We start from the raw sequence: 21,720 nt of genomic DNA on the forward strand, positions 1-21,720 counted from the left end.
GATTGCAGGCTTGAGTTCTGGCACTGGAAGACCACTCAGACCAGAGAACTGGTGTACCTACTTGTTATCCTGTGAGACAATAGTTTAACCTTGCATGGGTGACATCTTTACGACTTTCCTCACCATCAAAACAGAATACTATTGGCATACAAAGCACCACTGCATTTTCATGACAGCATTTCATCACACTTCAGACTTCTGGCAGACTTTCCATGAAAAAGGATCTACCAAATACACAGATAAGCCTGGGGGTGCCATGACAGGGTCTAACCCTACACATTACAGTTGCTGCTCCTAAAGGTTCAAGTGGCATAAAAGTAACTCAGCATACACAGCATGCCAGGGAGTGTGCTATATCCCCTTGTTCAACAACTCTAAGTAGGTAAAGGCAACTTTCCAGAGGGAATCTAGGCCATCCCAGGAAAAGAATAGCTATAATAAGGGCTGTTGGTGAAAAAATGGGCAGATCCACTTGGGTGCCCAGGAAAACTGAACAGAATCCACAAAGAGAGAAAGACGGCCAAACAAAATACTCATTCTCAAAGACTGTCTTAATAGGCTAGTCCAGAAACAAGTGGTGATGGATATTTGCCACTATAAAAATATGAGAACGACTCAGGTTATTTGACTCCCAGCATATTAAATGCAGAGGGAGTTCCTAAAAAGGACCATACTTGCACTGACCTTGTCTATTGTACAGAAACTGGATATGGAAGAAACATCAAATTACGATCTTCCTCTCACACTATCTTTCACCTACTCCAGCCACTTACTTTTTAACGTGCACAACATGAGAACAGTGTGACTAAAAAAGGAAACTCTAGCTGACAAAGGAAAGTATATAAAAAACAGCTGATAGGATTTCACTTGGAATACTGAAACCTGCATATTTCAGGCTCTTCATTCTGCATCATATATACACACACATCTATATATGCAGGTCAGACAATTTTTACAAGAGTCAGAAGGTCTAGCTTGTAAGGAAGGAATAAAGGAACTACAGAGATGGAAAGAGATATGATAGATACAGCCCAACAACCAAAAGGAAAGAAAAAAAGAAACAGAGGGAAGGCAAGATAATCTGGAAGACATACCGCAGAAGGACAAGCTAGTAAGAAGCTGTGATTAAAACACTGAAGGAAACAGAGTTACATGAAAAGAAATAAAACCTACAGACAGGTGAACCTGTACAAGAGTCGGGGTTGGGTTTCTTTTACAATGTATTTAACGATTTAGCAGCTTTTGGAGGGTCTTTCCGGTTAGCAACCTATGGGTCTGAGAATGCAAATGATAAGAAACTGAACTTCTTGCTGATCAGTGCATCAGACACAAAACATTACTTAGAAAAAGTAAACAAGCCACCTGGGGGATAGCTTGAGGCACAGAAAGATGTTATTTGCTATACAAAACGTGGTCCTTCCAGCACAGAACCATTGGGATTGGCAGAACTTTAAGGAGACTTTTTAAATAAGTTTGTACAGAAACAGCCGGTCATGGTACAGTATATCTGACTCAAGAAAAGATGAGCTTTCACATGTGTTTGAAAAGGTGATGCTTCCGAGCAAGCGATCCTTTTAAGAAAGGATAGGTGAGAGGAGAGCAGAGCCTGAATTTGACTGTATTCCAGGGACAATGACAGGGTCAAGTGATGGCTCTTTATTAAATGCTTTCTCCTCCATTAATGCTGCACACTCTAATGATTTGGCCATTACCATTAACAAATCTGCAATGTCCCTGCCTGGAGCTAGTAAGTAATGAACTAAGCGGATGAATATTCTGTTGTGTAAGGAGAGCTATTAGCAAACCTTTCCCAACTGCTCTGAAAACAAGAGATGCCTTCCAGGTATGTCCTGTCCATGTGACAGGGTACATCCCACACAGCCCTTATTCCTTCACTCTGGAAATTCCAGCGGCACTCCCAGTACTCAGCAGGGGAACAAGAAGTGGATCACCCCCTGCATAGTGCTGCTGTATAGGGCTGGGTGGCAGATGCCACACCACAAAGCACGTGGAGGGTGTGTGGGGGAGCTCCATGGAAGTGATTTGAAGAGAAATGGTGAGAAGGACAGAAGTCTGTTCCCAGACCTGCTACTGATTCTCCAAAACAAGCTGTGGCGTTTACCACAGCCCTCATTGCCTTGGTTGTATCAACAGGGCAATGGGATAATGCTGATCCCACAGGTCTGTCAAGCCCTGGGATGGCTAAGTACAAAAAATCCCAGTTTAGCTGCTCTCCTTCTGCCATAGTTTTTCCTGTTTGTTAAGTTCCCCAATTGTTTTAATTGTTCCTTTCAACCTTTGCATCACTTTTTGTTCTTCCTCAAATTATTATTTTGTTTTAGCTCATAATCCCAAAGCACTGGTTGTGATATTGCTCCTGGCAGAAGAGAAGTGCTGAAGTTTCACTTTGGTTATCTTTGGCTTGTTTTCACAGCTATGCATTGCTGGTTCACAGCTGAATGGACACTAGTGAGAGCCACTCCATCCTTACCATAAGGCTGCTTATGAGCTGCAAATATTGCCTCACTATATAAATGACAAGCTTGGGAACTGAGCCAGCTGATGGAGCAAACTGCAGCCACCTTTAAGAAAAAGTGTGAAGTGCTAGTCCTGGGCCTGTCTTGACTCAATCTGAAGGCTCGTCCACAGTCCTCATTATTACACTATTTCAGTATTTCCTGTAATACCTTTACCACTTTCCTGCAATGAGGAGAAGGATTATTATAGCTTTACACATGAAGGGACCAAAACATATGCAAATTAGGTGGTTAGCCCATCAGGAGCACAGGGTGCACGAAAACCTACTTCAACACCTTAGAAAATATTCTCTCCTCAGAACTCTATCGGGATCTGAACCCAGCCGTTAGGCCTTGACATTTATATAGTGATGGCACTCACAGGCAAGCTGAACCACAGGGCCATTGTCCAAGACACTGCAGAACCACCGAGCAGAGGACTGCCCTGAAGAGCTCAAAGCCAAAACAGTCAAGGTTGAGAAGCACCAGAGGATCTTTTTAAATCCTCTTTTACAATTGGGAACAGAGATGTAGGAAGAAGCAGCAAGTTGCCTACTTCCCATTTCGCCACTCTACCCATATGGCCGTGTTTCTGAGATTATATTGCTGCTCTGGAAACAGCAGGATGAGCTACAAGAGAGAAGTAAAATGATATAGTCATCATGCAAAAGCTATGAGAAGACATCATTCCACTTTGCATTTTAGCACCGATTTTAAACACTCTCCCCATGAGCATTTTTGATTTCTAATGCTCCTCCTTGTCAAAGCACTGACTGAAATCCTTTGACTCACAAGTGGTAGCAGAGATGGCCTGCATCAGAAGAAAGCTGTGAACCCGTTCCAGAAACACATCCCTCCTCTGCCATAAGAATCAGGGACAGAGGCACTCCAACCCTTCCCACAGTTACACAACGGCACAGATCCAGTTAGGAAGGCAGGTCTCCTTACCAACCCAGCTCACTGCTAAATGGCCTTAAAAACCAGCATAGTTTTCTGCTGGCACAAGCAAAGCAAAACAGGGGGGCATCAATCACCCCCCTCTAATCAAGCAGGGTGTGTTTAACACTCGAGCTGAGCTGTGAGACTGTCAGAGGAGATGGGGGAATAGAAAAAAAACCACCCAACCAACCTGCTTACAGGAAGCATGACAAAACAGTTCTGTTCCTACAGCCAAGAAGGTGACTGGGACAATTGCCCAAGAATAGGAACATTCCCAGTATTTGAGGACACACATGTTCCTTCTAGCAAGCATCCTCCAGCCCCTTCCACCACATGACCTTCCCCACGGTCCTGCTCACACATAGTGATGGCTGAGGCTTCCATTAGGGGAAAATTAACTGGAATTTAAAAAAAAATATATATATATATAAAAAAAAAAAAAACTGGCAACAAAGACATGAGAGTTTTCCTGGCATTTCTCCTGTTTATACAGGACCTGCCAAACCGGTTGTGAGATTTTTATTCTGCTTTCTTTTCCACAAAGTCCTTCGAAAGGCAGAATAACAGAAAGGAAATAAGGAAAAAGTTTGGTTATATAGGTCCAAAGATCAATCCCTTGGTAACACAGCTGAAAAATAAAAAATTAACTAGAATCTTCCTAAATTTATTTTGAACATCCAAAGACCATAGTTGTTTATGTTTATTATTAAGACTGTGTTGAGGTAAAGCAGCTGTTTTGAATAGTGAGAGGCAGTCCCATTTCAAATTGTTCTAACATCTGAACAGGTAAGTTCTGTGGCAGATAAAATGAGAAACTGAAGCACAGAGCAGTCAAACGAACTGCTCAAGGTAGGCAGAGCCAGGAACAGGGAGCAGGTCTTCTGAGCATTTACCTGGCTTCCCCTATGTACACATGCTTAATTCCCAACCAAGGCTGGGCTACTGTATGTGGATATGGAAGCCTTATCTCAAACACCAAACAGTTTCCAATCCGAGAAAATTATGCTGCTTTATCCTCCTATAACGCACCAGACAAAAAATAATGATCATCAATTGCAACTGCCTGGCTGTAAGTCCGCTGCCAGGGATCAGAAGACCAGAAGTGGTAACAAATTTTATAGTAAACATTTCCCTCAATACACACAATCTTGCTAAGAATCAACACATTGCACCAAAAATAGCCCTTTCAATTTCTACACAGGGTTTTTTTAATGTTGAGGTTTGCTGGGTTTTTTTCAGAATAACTTGTCTCAAGCACAGCAGCACACTGTGGTCCTACACTTTCCAAGTGGAACATTTAGTCTTCAATTCAGAAGAAATATATGTTTCAGTATTAATTTTGCTATCCACATTCAAAATCCTGAAGCAAAATGAAAAATAACATGCAAGTTTAGCCTTCCATTCAGAGCACTCTTGTCTTGCTCTGATGTCAGAATTTCCTCACAGAACAAAAATTCTATGGGCATGAGAAAAAAAAAAGGGGGGGGGGGGGGCAGCGATAGGGAATCAATCGAGTATACCAAACCAGTCACCCTACCCACACAGCCCTGGGTGCCCGCTGTTTACTCAGGTGTCCCTGTCTTCTCCAATGGCACAGAAAGCATGGCCTTCCCCTCTGACACTCACGTATCACTCCACTCTTTCACCCGCGAGGCCACGCAGTACACATGGAGCCTGCCACTCAGATGGTCCTGGTTTAACTGACATGGTAAATATTCATTTCCACCGGGCTGTATAATAAAGGATGAGATAAAACCTTGAGCAAATAAATGGGCAAAGTTCGAGCTTACAGCTGCTCCCAAAGGGCCACTTTGAGCTGACACACCTGCTTCTCTGGCAACTAGTTTTGCTCCCGAAGGCTTGGGCTTCACAGGGCTGCCTTGCCTCAGCAGGGCTGGGCGATGTACTTATACAGGATCTGCCTGTCAGGCACAAGGATCCCAAAGTGATTTAAAAACAATTTCTGAGGGATTTACAAACTTACTGCACAAGTAAATGGGCACCACTGCTTACACACCTGAAAATAAAAAAAAATAATCATTCACAAGGTTCCAGTTACATCAGAAAGGCAGCTGTACAGGAACCCTTAAAATAATCTTAAATGAGAACAGCCAGCCCTCCTGACCCTGCAAGCCCAACAGAAACACCATCCCCTATGGCTGTAAGCTGTCTAAGCTGGTCCAGCTCCCTCTGTGGCCACCCTGGAGGGGTTCAATAGTAATATCTACATTCGTAACCACTTGGGAGTGTGAGGAAGGATCTCTCATAACAGCCTAGATGTTTATAACTTGTGTGGATCAGACTTCACGGGTATAGTGCAGCCATCCTACACAGGCTCCTCCTCCACAGCATGCATGCTTGAGCCACTTTTAGGCTCAGACATTCAGACAGCCCACTAATGGCAGGCATGGTTCTTCACACCAGGAGAATCCAATCTGAATGAGACAGAACGGTGCACGCCGTATGCATGATGGCATGATATTCACACAATAAACTGCAATCATCACACAACCAGCAATGACTCCACTTGCCTCTTGCCTGCTAATCCAGCGCTAAAATTACATAACTCTAAACTGCCACAGAAAACTGCATTTATTTATTTACTCCAAAAGCTTCTCATCTTCATGTCCCCATCCAGACTAGAATCCTAGCAATAAAAACACAATGACCCAAGGCCCCAGGCAGGAAATATTAAAGATACTAACACATCTAAAAGCAGAGTAGCCTCATTTGTACAGAACCCTAAAGCTTTTTGTTAGATTAGTTGATATAGGTGGAAGAGTAGACAGGCTCCCAGGCAAAGCTCTTCTGTCTTTCAACACATGCACACACATATGCACATACACTTATATATGCGTATTACATACTGCCATTGCTACTTTAACCTTAATGTCAAAATTTATAGTAATAATCAGGAACTTGTGCTGAAAGTCATCTTGACGTGCAGAATTAAACTCTATAACTCAGGATAAGTTATAAAGCAGGTATGTTTATTGCGGCACCAGGTCCAAGGGGGTTCACTCCTCCTAACTTGCACACCTACTTGTACTCACAATACATATCTATACAGTGAAGTTGGTTAAGTTGGTTAGTTCTGCCCAAAGTCTACACCTACTAACTAAGTACTGGTTAAATTGCTTTCTTGCTTCAATTTAAAGGTACAGTTCATTTTAAATTTACTGGGCATGCTCCCCAAGCGGAGGATTCACTCTCTTGGGGGGAGGGTGCATTTGAGTAGGAGGTCGTGATCTCCCAGTACCACAATTATTTTATCCTAGTGCCCTTGAGTCTTAGCACTTCAGTACTTTTTCTTTTAGCAATTAGCACATCCTTGTCAGAAGGCTACTGATCTACATTTTTGTGGAGCTCATCTGCATCTGTACTAACTGTCCCTTCTGAAGTGCTGAGTGGGCTGAGCCCCAGACCTTCTTCGCACCCAGCAAGGCTCCTGCCTGCCTGTTGATGGTTCCTGTTATCTACAATTCCTGCCTGTAGTTTTAGGTTTTTCACTACATTTTCTCGCATCACTCACCTCCTCTGCCCCCTCTGGGTGGCGCCGGGGACGGGGGTTCTGCCCTGCCCCAGCGCCAGCGCCCGCCGTGGCCTGCGGCCCCTCAGGGGGAACAGGCCTCCTCTCCGGGGGCTGCAGGGCAATCCCAGGCCTGCAGCTCCCTCCTTCCCTGCCCTCTGTGCTCCCAGGGCCCTTCCTCACATTTCTTTCCCTCACACCTCGTTGTCTCCGTGGTGTTTCACCCGTCCTGAAGCAGGTTTTCCTCAGGGTGCCGCGGCCAAGCGGCTGGGCCGGGCCCTGCGACGGGCGGCTGCTGGGCAAGCCTCGCCTCACAGGGACCCCTCACATCAATCTCAACTTGGAAGTGTGTAAAAATAAATGCAAGAACTTTGATGTTGCATAAACTGATCTTAAAAAAAAAAAAAATCTATGAGCAAACATGCACATTCCTACTGACACCAGGAACTACAGGTTTTGATGAACACTGGAAATTGCAGAAGCGGGAAATGGAGATACTGGTATCTTTAGTGAGCAGAAATACCTGCCCCTATTATTTGCAATAGCTGGCTGGTGACATCATCTGTGATATATTGCAGCACGACAATACCCCTTGCCATAGCTAAGCCTGTAATTACAGAACAAATGAAAAAAAAATGGATCAACCCTGTCGGAAGGTGCATATAGCACCCTTGGCACAACAGAAAATATTATTATTAGATGTACCCAGAGTTCCTACTTTGGGGAGAGAATGAAGAAGCCTGTTACTAAAAGACAGGTGAGAATTTAGGGGCACAAATTCACTAGCGCATAGGAAAAATGGGAAACACTGACAGCCCCAGATATAGCGGAGAACACAGAAAAGAATCAGATCTCACTGATGAGGGTGGAAAGAAAACACAAGACACCCGTGAGAGTAAGTGGGAGGAAACTCCACAGACTCCCTGGTCTGCAGAAGCAGCGATGACTCTTAACTTCAAGGTTTAACTATAAAAACTTTTTTATTAAAGGTGGTAGGGGTTTTTTGCCCCCTCTCTATGGAAACACAGAGTTCTAAGGGCACTAGGTGTGCCAACTTCAGACACAACAACTGCAAATCCAAATACCTCAGCAAGTCTTACAGAACAGAGACCAAAGTATGTTTGTGTTCACTATTGAGAAGACCTACAGCGCTGCCTGTTAATACAATGAATAAATCAAGTCTTTTTTTCTAAAATAAGAACATTTTATTCCACCCTCACACCCTAGCAAAACTGGTCCTTCTGATTAAACCATAAACCATAAAAATGGGAAATTTCTTTTGGTCATTGTGGATCCATTAAAATTAGCTGCACCTGAAACAAAGCTGCCCCATTCTTTGCAGAGACACAACTCAATGCTAATCTTGCAATAAAACTCATTGCCATGCTAGGGGTCATCTGGGTGGGGTGGGGTGTTGTCTTGTATTAATACAAACTAACTTACCTCTGTACATAAGAAAAAACACCACACAAATCATGCACCAAACATAGCATGCTGCTGGTCTCAAAAGTGGTGTTTCAACTTATGGAAATCACCCAAAGCAGTCTCTCTGAAGCAAACGTGGGCTAGTACATTTTACAACTGTGTTAATTAATAGGAGTCAAATGTTATCTCTTCATTTCAATTTCTACTGGACCACAAATACCCATCTAGTCAAAACTCAGGGTTTACTAAACAATTGCAGGATTTAATTTCTGCTCCTTACCACCCTGCCACCATTAGTTACAAACCTGAAGCAAACTAGACAGAAGACAATGCATGAGTGCTCCTTATCTGCTCCAGAGCAAAGTCCAGGGGCTTACCTGAAGCTACTGGGGGTTCAAACCAAAGCAAAAGTGACCCTCAGGTTAAACAAAAGCATTTGATTAGCTACACACAGTGACTGCATCAGCAGCTGCAGAGTTAATGTAACTAGGGTTGTTCACTCTCTACTATTTTCATAACTTGAGTTTAAACCACTTAAGCTCAAGGAGAAAGCAACACTCTAGTGGAGGTAAAGGATGTGCATATGAACAGGAGGGAGAGTAGTGGGGAAACTGGAGTTCCAAGGTATACTGCCAGAGCAGTGACAAAATTTTAGTGGTCAATCTCTCAAGATGGTTTTTTTTCTACTAAAGGATGTCATTTAAGGCATGCAATCTACATCAGTATTCAAAAATGACAACAAAAATACCCCACACCATGCTCCTCAACTCCAAAAAATCTAGCACAAGTGATACATCTGTGTTTTCACATACTATGTATACATTTAAAATATCTACCTTCCCCTTCCCCGTATCCACAGATTACTCCTAAACTCCTGGCAGCCAATCTGCAACTGGGATTACCCTCATCACTATACAAGTGCTTTGTTCCCTGACACAGATTTAGACAGGCAATTTCTGTCATTAAAACATTAGCACCCACACGACTATTTGCCTGTCTTTTCCTTTGTATCTTTTTCTACCTATCAATTTCAGAAACTGTTGTTCCAAAGAAAAGGCAGGGGAGGGTGGTAGGGTGGTGGTAAGCTTTGTTCACTTACACTCACACACACAGACACCAAATCTGGGCCAAGAGTAGGTAAAGCATCACTCAGAGAGCCAGGACTAATTTCTAAACATATACAGAAGGTGAAGGCATAGTTCTCCATGCTAGCTATTATTTGCCACACCAGTGTGGATAGCAAAAGCCTAAATAAGCTTTGATGACTGAGGAGCAGGGCCTGACTGAGCTTTGAGAGCAGAAGGGGTAAGGCCACATGGATCCTCTCTGCTCTTGCACTGCACTTGAGGTTATGATTCTCTCCTGCATCTATACAAACTTTGGCCAAAATGTCATCTCAATTTTCAGAAAAATTCAAGTCTATATAAAAAAAATCTGTACCTGATTATTCTAGGTGATGTATGAGCACCTTAAGGATGATTGTCCAAACAGTAGATGTCATACACTGTTTCATTGCTGTCATTCAGCTAGAATTCAGAAATACAAACCTTTATTTAAAGACTTCCAAAGCCAATGGCGGGGAGGGGGGTGGGGAGGAACTTACAGGAAAAAAACAACCCATAAATTATTTCTTCAGTTAAATTTTACTTACACTGATGCAACAGATCTCCTTCAGTACTGCAAAGCCCCCAAAGTCTACTTGAACTTTGGCCTCATTTTCTTCAAGTTTCATGCAGAAAACAGGCTTCCAGACAACTTGGACATGATTTTGTCCCTATAAAAGTACTTGAACCATAGATTAAACAAACTTTGACTCTTCTTAATCTCCTTACCGTGGAGATGGTTGTTCACACTTCTCTTTCACAGCCTGCTGCTGCTGAAGTGCATCTAATGTGACCCACGTAAGTTAAGATTTTAGGTGGGGAATTATCAGCAGGGACAGGCAGATCCTCAAGATGCAAAAGGTGCTGCTCTCGTGATGACATCATTTGTAATGAAAAACCACAGGAGAAGTCTCCTGACTCTCTCAACTATGTCAAAGCAGAATTTTGTCAAGTAAAAATCTTGTCCAGAGTTTCTCATCAGTGGCTCTGTGGAGGGAATATTACAACATATTTCCTTTTAAAGCACTGTCAGCTGCTTCTGTCAAACCACAAACATCAGATCATGAAGCCCTTAATAAATCTTCAGCACCAGGCAATTTTGGGAGGCAACTAAAGCATGGCACAAGAGAATGGCTCCAGCACTAAAGGAAAAGTCTGTCGTTACATGATAGGTCACAGCTACTTCCCCTTGGACAGAGCTGAGGGAGAGAACAAGCCCATCTCTCACTACAGTCATTCCACTAATGCCCATGCTCATTGCTTAATCCCATCTCAAGTCTTGTGCTGTGTCCTTCCTAGCAAAACATGAAATCGGCAGGAAACAGAGACAGTTTACAAAGTGCATGCTGCTACTGAGCACGAGCCTGCTCATTTGCAACAGTAGTTAAATTTAGTATAAAAGAGAGGGCCTGAAAGAAGGGATGCTTTGCACCACCAGGCTCACAAGCCCATTTTTGCTTTAGCGCTTTTCCTCCCTTCCGTCCCCCACCATCTTGCAAAGCACAGTCACTTCCTCACTAGCTAGTAGGGGGATGAAAACTGAACTGAGCAGATGTTGCATGGCTCATGATAGAGGGTGAGGAACGTTAACATACAGAGTGCACGCATAATAGCTGGAGAGGCAGAGGAGCCCAGGTTTGAAGGGAAGACCTCCTGACCCAGGGTGGTAACTCTGCCCAATCAAGCCAGCAGATGGGTGGCAGCAGGTCAGCCCGAGCAACACTGGGATCACAAAATACATCATGGCAATGAACCACCTGCTGATTAAAGCTGCTAAGGGATAATTTCAATTACCTGAACCTGAAACCCGGCCTACAGGCAGACAGGAATGGCACCTCAGCTGCGCAGCTCAAACTAAGCCATGTGCCAGCACTAAGTTCACAGCAGGGTTTAGATTATGAGGGAGGGGAGTCTCTTTGCCCCCCCCCCCCCCCCCCCCCCGAATGAGGGAACTCTGCTGCAAGGCAAACCCTGTACTAGAAATGCTAAGAGACCGCACTGGCAAGGCCAGGGGTGGTGATGTGAGGCCAGGCACAAGGAATTGCCCCACATGCCCAGCCAGCAGAAGGGCAACCATCACCATACTTGTTACACTAGCTTCACCCTGCATGCTTCGCTTTTCTCTATGGGTGTGAGAAAGCCGCGGCTCCCAGCAAAATATCCCTTTTACACCAATTAGGTTCTGAAGTCCTGGGCAGATTTCAGGCACACATGCACAGCCAGCCACAATGTATCACATCAGCTGCATTGCTGCCTTCTCCATACAGCACCTTTCAAAGGAGACCCACATTTTACACCCACCTTATTAATGCAAAAACCAAGTGAAGCATATTTCCAAGTTCACCTCTCCAGCCAGCAGCAGTGCCAAGGAAAGTGGCCCAGCTCTCTCCCACCATCACCCACACATGGTCATGCCACATGTATTGACACCAAAGCATGGCAGGTGCATTTGGAAAGAGGGAGTATGCACTCAGCCTGTGCCCAAGCAGCTATACAGTGAAGGGGCTCCTGCTTCTGAAGGAAGTAGAAAAAGATGGAGGCTCCACAGAGAGCGAGGTCTGGGCTGGCTTTTGCTTGGACAAGCCCAACCCAAGACGGCAGGCTGCTGCCCAGCACACCTTGCCTAGACATCTTCTCTGAACTACTTCAAGCTTTGCTCGCAGCATGGGTCAAGATACATCTGGGACAGCTCTGCAGCACCAGAGCATGCAAACCACATCATCCTCCACACACACACCCCACACCCTACCCTCTCCAGAACAAGCTCTTTTCCACTAACAAATAAAGTAACTCCCACTGCCAAAAATTCCTACCATCTGCTTTTCATATTTCCCTATAATGGAAAAATAGATTCTCTGCTATTTTTAAAACAGAACAAGGCTTTGCTTTTTAATCAACATCTTTACCTCAGTATGTAGATGCCACTAAGAAAATAGCTTTGGATACAGGGAAAATTTGGTTCAGGAAACCATGACAGACCCCAGGACCAGTGGGAGGTAAATTCTACCAAGATAGGATTTTCAACTTCCCAGTTTCACCATTTAAAGAAAATGACAACTTTTTAAGTGCAAATTTAAAATAAATTTAAAAAACTGATATCCAGAATACATTAAGGAAAAAAATTGCTAGAAATGGATTAGGCAGCAACTACAGAGGCAAAGGTGAGCGAATAAGAGCCTTTGTAGGCAGGTGGGGTGGAGGTGGAAGAGATAAATAATACTGTGATAAGTACTTGAGGCAGCACCTCTTCAGTCTGGATTAATTGCAGCCAGAACATCACGTCTAACCAGGTCATCAACTGGATTTCTCTGAGTCCAATCCAGTGACATGCTGATAAGCTTCCATATCTATTTTAATTGATGAGAGCTGAGGACACTCAACAGTTAAGGACAGAGCAGAGATCTGAAGATGGGAAGCAATACAGATAAATGGCTGATTTTCTGTTTGTGCTTAAGAAAATAGGTCCTTGTATTTACGGAAAAATGTGTTTCTTGTGAAACTAGATATAAAAACTTTTTTTTTTATTATTACAAGGAAAATCTACCTAAAAAAAATAATCTTATCTTTGGACATTTTTCATGGGAAATGCCACTTAATACCAGTTCTATTTCTTTGTAATAAATATGCTACACACATGCAAGAACATGCATCACATTCTCATCCAATTAATTAAAAAAAACCAAAAACACTAACCAGTCTCCTCCTGCAAACTCCGTATTTGTGCATGAATTTATGTACTACACAGAAAGAGACTGAGTAAATCTCACTTTAACTTTTTTTGTTGCTGTTAGTTAAACTCCTTTATTTCTGAAGTACATGCTTTAAAGTTAATATATCATCATGTAAGTAAATTTCTAAAAACCACCTTGTTAAATGTGTGGAATTAACACTGTATGTGCATATGTGTAACATATTAGCCAGTACTTACAATTAATAGAGCTGTTAGAATGTTACAGGAACAGCTAAACAGACAAGAGTAATGTAGCAGCTTTGAAAATGAGCTTAAAATGCTTAGGCCTACAGGTCTTCTTGTTAGACCCATGGGTTCAGGCACCAAACATGGAAACAAAAATCTCAGCCATGGAGTCTGCTTCAAGTCCATTCACAGGATCCATACACACACTGCAAAAAGAGTTAATTTGAGTGTTTTGCTTCATCTGTACTAGTACAAAAAGGCAATGATAAAGCTTTTCCTCCAGATTGCTTATCAACATCTCCATAAATCGGGCTCCCATCAAAATGTGAGAGTGGGTAGGTTTGCTCAGGGATCTCAAGGGTAGCACACTTCCAATGCTTTGAACTGCCTGGGTAATAACCCACATTTCCCTTGTGTTCATCCCTAAACAAAGGGCAACACTTGTGCCCTCTGACTAGTGTGGGGCCAAAATCCTGTCATCAGATCTGTGTAGGTGGGTATCTGCACATATAGAGAGTCCTGCTGAAGTCATAGGCACAGAGGTCCACCTACACGGATCTGATTGCAGGATCAGGAGTTTGGCTGGAGTCTAAAGTAAGGGCTTGTCTACACTTGGGTTTAGGGGGGTTGTATGTTTTGTTTTGTCTTAGAATAACTAGGGTAACTACAGCTCAGCAGAAATTCACAGCAGACAGGTTGTGCTGATGTAAAAAGGGATTCACATTACTGCCTTTCACCTCTGTTTAAAACAACTTGCCTACAGAAAGCAATCAAGTAGCACAGCTATTGTAGATGAAGCCACTGCCCAATTTTTATTCTGGAGTAGCTTCCCAAATAGAGACAATGCTGGAATCAAAGTATTTTTGTTCCAGAATGATTATGCTGCCAGTAATGTAAGCAATCTACTCCGTGGTAACTCAGCTGCAACAGGATAGCCATTGTAGAAGAACCAAGATGGTTATACACCCCCATACCCACACCCAGTAGACTAGGCCATAAGGAATACAGGACAGATCTGCATGCCAGCTAAAAAACAGTGGGAGTCTTCCCAATGACTTCAGTGGGCTTTGGCTGAGGCACTGTATAAAGGAAATTGCCTAATTTCTGTGTATTTTTTAAAAGGATTCTAAAAAAAAAAAACCATATAAAACCGAGCTGCAAGGCTTCAGGCATTCAAACACGTGAGTAATCCCACCAAATCCAGTGGGACCCATGTGCATTTGTAAAACTGTTCTTGGTGTGTGAAGACTACATCTATACATCAAGAGCAGACACAGCAAATCATTAACCCCTAACTTTCTCACTGACAGGCGGTCCAAGAGAAAGTCTCAAAGTATGTTCAACCATGATACATACCTTGCTTTAATCCACCATCCTCTTCTTTAACTTGAGCAATATGAAATTAGTAGTGTGAATTAAGGACATCAAAGTGACAAGCACTGCAATCAATTTCTTCCAAACAACAACAACAAAAAAAAAATCACTTCAAACATTTTGTCTTTCCTTAGGGATTTATTCTGTGGCTGCTTAAGTTTAAGCATCAGTGATATTTTTTTTTTTAAGGATAAAATCTTTCCATCTAAAAATTCTAACCAGATGTGGATTTCAGACTTCCAAATTTGGGAATGTTCAGATCAAGAGCTGTTGTTTTAGTCTTTTAGCTATGATCATCACTGTAAACATAAAAGTTTTCAATTATTTCACCCTCAAACCATCAAGATGCTAAACCTATATTTGGCCAAAACTAAGTGCAGGTCCAGAATCTCTGTAGATGTTTGCAAGACCCAAGCCTAAATCACAAAATCTTAGATCACACAAGTTTTGCACAATTCTGCTAATCTGGTTGCAAAAGTTTAGCAAAATCTCATGGATGGCAATTACCTGGGTGAGCTAAAGACATTTCAGTACTGTTATATATGCCCCCCCCCGAGTTTGCATCACAAATTGCAAGTTTCTAAGAGGGGGGGAGTATGTTCCTTTTTCTTCAGCTAAGCTCTGTTAGTGGCTAATTATGACCTTCTAAGATGCTGCAGAGATGAGCAAACCCTTTCTGAACCATCAGTTCCGTCTGCCCTATGCATCTCCCAAAACGAAAGAGGAAAATGAGAAAACATTCCATGTATTATGGCTTTAGCTTTCTAATAACCATTTAATACACTTTAATAAATCATTTAACCATTTAATAAATCACTATGTAGATGTTATTTAAATAATTCTTCTGGCTATGGAATTAGATTTTAACCCAGTGCTACCCAATTTGACAGTACCCTTATGGCAGTGACCAAGTCCTCTCCTCATTCTACGTATCAGTCTTCTCTTTCACCCATCTTTAGACACCAATTCACCCCCTTCCATCCTTCATAGAATTTGCTCCTCTATGTAAACTAAGTTGCCTGTGGAGTTTGAAACATGCAGATAAAACCAGCCCATCCTTGCTACAAGCTTGTGCTTGCCTTCTGTGGAACAAGATGCTTGAAGACTGCTGCACGCTGTACAGGCAGCAGCAAAGTTAAAGCCTCCCAGTGCTACAAAGTCATAGAGCAGCATCCATGTATCTCTCTCTCCCTCTCCCACCCTCCCCAACACAAAGGGGATACTGAGGCATAGGTGAGAAGCTCACAGGGAGCTCAAGGACTCAACCATAAGAAAATCCAGCTGTCTGCAGGCCTGAACAAAAAATCCACTTCAGACTAACTCTTCAGAGAGCATACAGTAGTCTCTAATTTTAGAAAGTAACATTACTTAAAAGTAAATGTAACAGGCAACAGCACATATGCACATAACATTATGATGTATATAATATACATTGCACTTAATGTAGCATATAACAATTAGACAGGCAACATACATTTTGCTCCCAAATTTATGAGCTGGAATTTATGTCAGTGGCAATTAGTAATGGAAATTCCCATTGCTTCTAATCAGAATGGATTAAGTCCTGATGCTAAGATTGCAACACTCTGAAAAATCCTGGATCTATAGATGGAAAGAAACAAAAGTACACAAATTCCTGAGATATGATCCTGAAACTCATTCTCTCATAAAGAACCTCACTGAGAAAATCCAACCCAGGTGAAAGTTCCAAATCATATCCTTCCGAAATCAATGGCAAAGACCCCAAGATGATCAAAATGCCCAGAGGGATATACTGAACTGAGGCTGGCCTACAGAGACAAAAACCCAGAACAACAGTGTCTCATGTTATATATGAGAAGAACTCAAGCAGCAAATGGAGTTGTAACACTTTCTAGGCACAGTAATCCCACTACCCTCCAAACAGCTCCTGAGTTGAGATCCTGGAAAAGGTAATTTTCTTGGCAACAATAAATTGCTGCTCTTACAAAAGCTAGGTTGGTTGTCAAACTTTGGAGTTCATTAAAGCAGCTTCCAACGCTGACCTAAGTCTGCCTCTTGGCATAATCATGAAACATTTTATGCCAGGACAATTGCGAAGACTGAAGCTCTCTTTGAAGACAGGCAAGCGGATGTATTGGAACAGTCATTGTACTGGAACAGTCATTGCTCATTTGGTTTGGGGTTTCTTTTTGGTTTAGGTTGTTATTTTTTTTAAACAGAGGCACTACATTGCTTAAGTGCTCAATGCATGACTAATGGGGCCAGTACACTGCTGCATGGAAGTGTTTCCTTGGCAACCCTGCTGCCTGTGTGACTGCTCTGAGCCCACCTGGAGGTTTAGGAGTTTCTTTTCCCATCATTTCTATCCAAAAAACAACTGTCAGGCCAAGTTTGTGTCCATCTCCTGCAACTCAACTGGTAACACTTCCTTACTGTAAAGATGACTCTTTGCTCCATCTCCTGCATCCTTAATGTTAGCACAGGTTCTTCAGGCCAGATGCTGACATCCTTTACACCAGCTCTCTACTGACTGGCAGCTTGGCCAATATGCTAATGGGTTGGCATAAGTGGGAATGGCCCTGCCACTTGGGTTCAGTAAGCAGTACTGTTCCTGCTGCTCTGAAAAGAGGGAACGGTAAGGGAGCTATTGCCATACTTATCATTAAGCATGTGCTTAAATGTGTTGTTGAACAAGCACCTAAAGTACCAGGCTAGAACAAAACAGGTTGCTATTTCTATTTTGGGATGGCAGATGTTAAATAAGCTGTTCCCTTTTCACCATTGCTCCCCTCTACCTCAGTTTCCCCATTAGAAAAACAGAGGAAATTACACTGATTTGCTTTATAAAGCCCTTGGAAACAGTAACTGAATCATGAAACAAAAGTTTCCCCAAGGACCTAAGGCCTGGTTACCACCCACTACAGGCTTTAGGCAAGGAGTTCAATCCTTCTCAGGACAGACCTTATAGGAGCTGGAGGAAGGATCCAAGCACCAATGGACCAGTATCTAGCATGAACCATATACATTACAGATCTGCAATAGGAGAATACCCAGCTATCTTGTCTCTCCTCCCAGGGGCAGTGCATGTCACAAGATGTGATCCAAGTTGTTCCTCACACCGCCTCCATAATTTTTACAAGGGCTGCACGTACACTGCAGACACACACAGACCTACGATGTCCATCAGGTCTGACTAACATAGCTGTGCCATCACAAGTGCGTACTGAGGACCCAACCATACTGGTAAAACTGTATTCATGCTGGAAGAATTTGTTTCACTAGTGGACAGTGGTGATTTTTACAGCACTAACACTTTGCTACATGGCCACATTTATCCTCAGATTGCTCTGTCAATACGCTCTGTCTGCTATTCTTGTCTGTGTAAAGCACTGATATAGCTTCAAAAGATTTCCTTTCCCTGGCTCCCACACTTTCAGGAAGCTGTTTGAGGCTCTCAACCTCTCATTTTCTAATCTGCTATTCCTATACACACATACACACACAGAGCCCTCAGCAACTGCTTCAAACCACAGATGGCCAAAAATCCACCACAACCAAAGGACTGTGGGAGTCAGGGGGGGTACACAAAAACATGCAACAGCACTACTTCAGATCTAAGTGGTGAGTAAGACCCAGTTCCAAGAAGTGCAGAGCGAGGTGCATTTGTACTCACCACAAAGTGGCTACAAGTGCAAGTTAAATTTCTCAGGGGTCCCCCAGGGAAAAAAAAAAACTCTTCCAGGAACCTATCCTCCTGATCTTTCTCAAGGCATTTAAGAACCCAAAGTTCTCCACAGGGATGCCCCGCAGGCGAGGGAAGATGCTCAGAGGCAGTTCCCTCCCCCAGCATTTCAACCACCTTTTCATGAAGCTTCTGAGTGAAGCTCAAATTGGCACCTAACTTCCAAAGGAAACCTCATCGCACCAGTAAAACATGCAGGAACAATCTTTGGGAGTAATGGGAGAGGAAAGAAAGTGACCTGTGAAGATTTGGAGACTATTATTTACAGGGCTGAAAACAACCTCCCACACACATACACACACCTTTCCTTGTCTGCTGTACTGGTCCTGAGTAAAAACTGCACAATAGCATTGCTTGAGCTGATCTAATGCAAGAATGGATCCAAAGTTAAGAAAGCCCAGCAGGGGCAGCTCCAAAATTCTCTGTCCCATTGCTCAAATAACCTAAGAGGAACGTAGATTCTGTAAAAACAGCTGCTGCAGCTTGGAAAGTGCCTGTTCTCAAGCAAAGTGGTAAACTTTGACCATTTCAGCCAAAAAAAAAAAAGAAAAGGAAGGAAGGAATCCCTGGGTGCTGACTGTCGGGTCAGAGCTGCTGTCCCTTAACTGAGCTGAGAGTCCACACTACCAGTGACACAGCAGCACTGGCAGGACTTATTGCAGAGAAACAGGGGGGGCAGTGGGCAGCTATTCATCAGGATTAGTGTAGAAGCTACATTTCTAAATCAAGAATTTCCATTCTTATGTAATTCATTTCCACCAAAAAAAAAATTATCTCACTTTCAGATATTTAGGAGTGTTCTCTGGTAATTACAATATTCCAAGAGTTAATGGCTATCTATGCATAGGGAAGTGTTCTAACTAAGGCTCCTTTCCTTTTTTAATTTAAACAAAACAAAAAAATGTTCAGCTTGGGACCTCTTCACAGTCTGATATCAGTCCATGCTGAACAGGTCTACAGTACTACTAGTCTACCTTGGTACTTAAGATACCTTTTTATGGTGCAAAGTGTTTGGTGAGGGGTGGTAGCAGAAAGAGGAAATCAGATCTCTGAGATGGGACAAGAGACAAAAGCAGGACAGCCAAGCACTTTAAATAAATCTGAAAGGGATTTAACAACAAATAGAGATTTCTTTCAATCACAGCACACACACGGAACTGAAAATAAAATAATAACCAGATGAATGGAAGACAGGTGGATAGCAGTCAACCGAACTAACGAAGTAGATCCTGCACCAATTTCATATTTGCCAGAGACGTTCTGAATTATTTTTGTTTGTTTGTTTTACTGTTTGTAGTGGTGGAACTACAAACCCTTCCTCAGTATGTGAGCCCAGTTAGCTATCCAACTTGCAGGCAGCGCAGAGGCTCGGGAGGAAAAGATGCCTCCATCTGATGCACTGAGACAGGGCAGTGGAAAGCAGTCTTGTATCACAGACAGCAAGCATCCCTGCCTCCTTTCTCTCCCATCAGCGGTGCACACACATCAAAGACAGATGACTCATCCAAGTAAGGTCAGCCTTAAAATCTGTTGAGCCTCAAGTTGCAAAGTCTTGAGTGGGTACAGGGGAAGAGACAGGTAATCAGACAGCAAGCCACCTCTTGCAGCTGCAGAGAAGCAACAGCATGAATGTTACCCTCTGTCTGGGAGCAAGAACAGTCAGTGAGTTGCCTCCCTCTCTGACCAGGCTGCCCTGTCAGGCAGAGACATCATGCAGCCTCAAGAGATACAGAGTCTGCACAGCTTCACGCACTCACCAGTGCTACTTGAGACAGGACATGGGATATGGCCAGGTATCTGGGTGGGCGGGTCATGAACAAAAACATCTGGGGGGTTTGTCACCTGCCTGTCATGCAGGTGTCAGATAAGATGTAACACACTGGTTAAAGAGATGCAACGGACTCCATTCATGGCTTCTTAACAGTCCCTCTGGCCTGGAAAAAAAAAAAAAAAGTGCTACTTCTTACCATCATTTTCCTATTTTTGTTGCTGTTGTCATCATCTGCTAATCAGAAGTTATTATTATAAAACATGTTGTCTGTGTTCTGAGGGAAAAGGTGTTGTTTCAGTCAACTTCCTCAAGCTGAGTCAGGAAAAAACAAAAGAATAGAGTTCTGAAATGCTGAATCATTCTGCTTCATATGAGAATACCTCAAAATAAAAAATAATAGTAATTTAAAACCCAAAAACAAACAGACAAAAACCCCCTGACCTTGCTGTTAACAAATCCGTAGGAAACTCACCAGGGTTTGTTGGTGGGGGTTTTTTAAACTGAAGACATCATTTTTCCCTCATGTTTGAACTTTCAGAAAATGAATTAAAAGTAGTGATGTTACCCACATGACAAAAATCTGTTTCTTGACTAGCTTTCATTATGGCCAGTGCCACTGACTAATAATGAGTTTTCCTTTATCCGTTATCTCTTGCTCAGTTATATCACTATAGGCTTCAGCCAAATCCTCTTGAACTCAGTGGAGCATAGAGATCAGGTCCAATAAAACACAATTCTCTTACAATCTCTGGTAAATGGTTGGGTCTTGAAGAGTGACTTCTTTCCCCCTTTAGCTGGAAAAGTTTCTTTAGTTTTTCAAGTAACTTTGGAGGAGGGAGAATTTTTCAGGTCTTCACCATGACCTGAACCATTTCACTAAAATCTACCCAAATTGCCAACATTGGGGTAATACCAAACTGATAGCTCAGCAGTTCTAAACTGTGCAGATTTTAATATTAATTTTCATTAAATTTTAAGTTGATTATCCTAGACATGGTTCAAACCTCCTTTTATGCATCAACCAACACAGTGGCATCTTTAGGAGTTATTCAGATAGAATTCAAAACAGACCAAAAAAAAAAGCGAACTATCCAAAAATCATACCCTGGTACTGTTAAACCCTGGGTCCTACTGCCAATAATTCTGCAATATTAATCATACCAGCAAGTGGTTAGGGCAAGATCATTATTAATTATTTGTATTACAGAGGCACAAGCAGTTTCCACCAGTGATCTGACTCAGTTTTACTAGGCATTAATGCTTTACAGAAAGGCAATCACATCAACAGACTTCAAGGTCACAGAGAATGCAGTGACAGAGCAGGGACTGCACGAAAGCCTCCTGCATCTCCATACAGGACCTTTAACCCAAGCCTATCCTCCTGGTCCAGGATAATGACTATATGTACCAGGTTGGTATATTT

At 42.7% G+C, this 21,720-nt stretch overlaps 1 protein-coding gene across 6 annotated transcripts in view; it reads right to left on the reverse strand.

The window, feature by feature from the left end:
- Window positions 1–21,720, reverse strand: part of ETV6 (ETS variant transcription factor 6) — a 140,015-nt gene that overhangs the window by 100,909 nt on the left and 17,386 nt on the right. The window contains exon 2 of one of the 6 annotated variants that reach the window (XM_055711164.1): window positions 20,373–20,460. The exons of 3 other annotated variants lie outside the window; for them this stretch is intronic. The gene's annotated coding sequence lies outside the window, so the exon portion shown is untranslated. Of the gene's footprint in view, window positions 1–9,849; window positions 9,866–20,283; window positions 20,300–20,372; window positions 20,461–21,720 lie in introns of those variants that run through there. 2 more of the 6 variants (XM_027814998.2, XM_014285694.3) reach the window with 2 other exon arrangements.

Source organism: Falco cherrug, chromosome 5, assembly GCF_023634085.1.
Source record: "Falco cherrug isolate bFalChe1 chromosome 5, bFalChe1.pri, whole genome shotgun sequence".
In the NCBI taxonomy this organism is placed as follows: Eukaryota; Metazoa; Chordata; class Aves; order Falconiformes; family Falconidae; genus Falco; species Falco cherrug.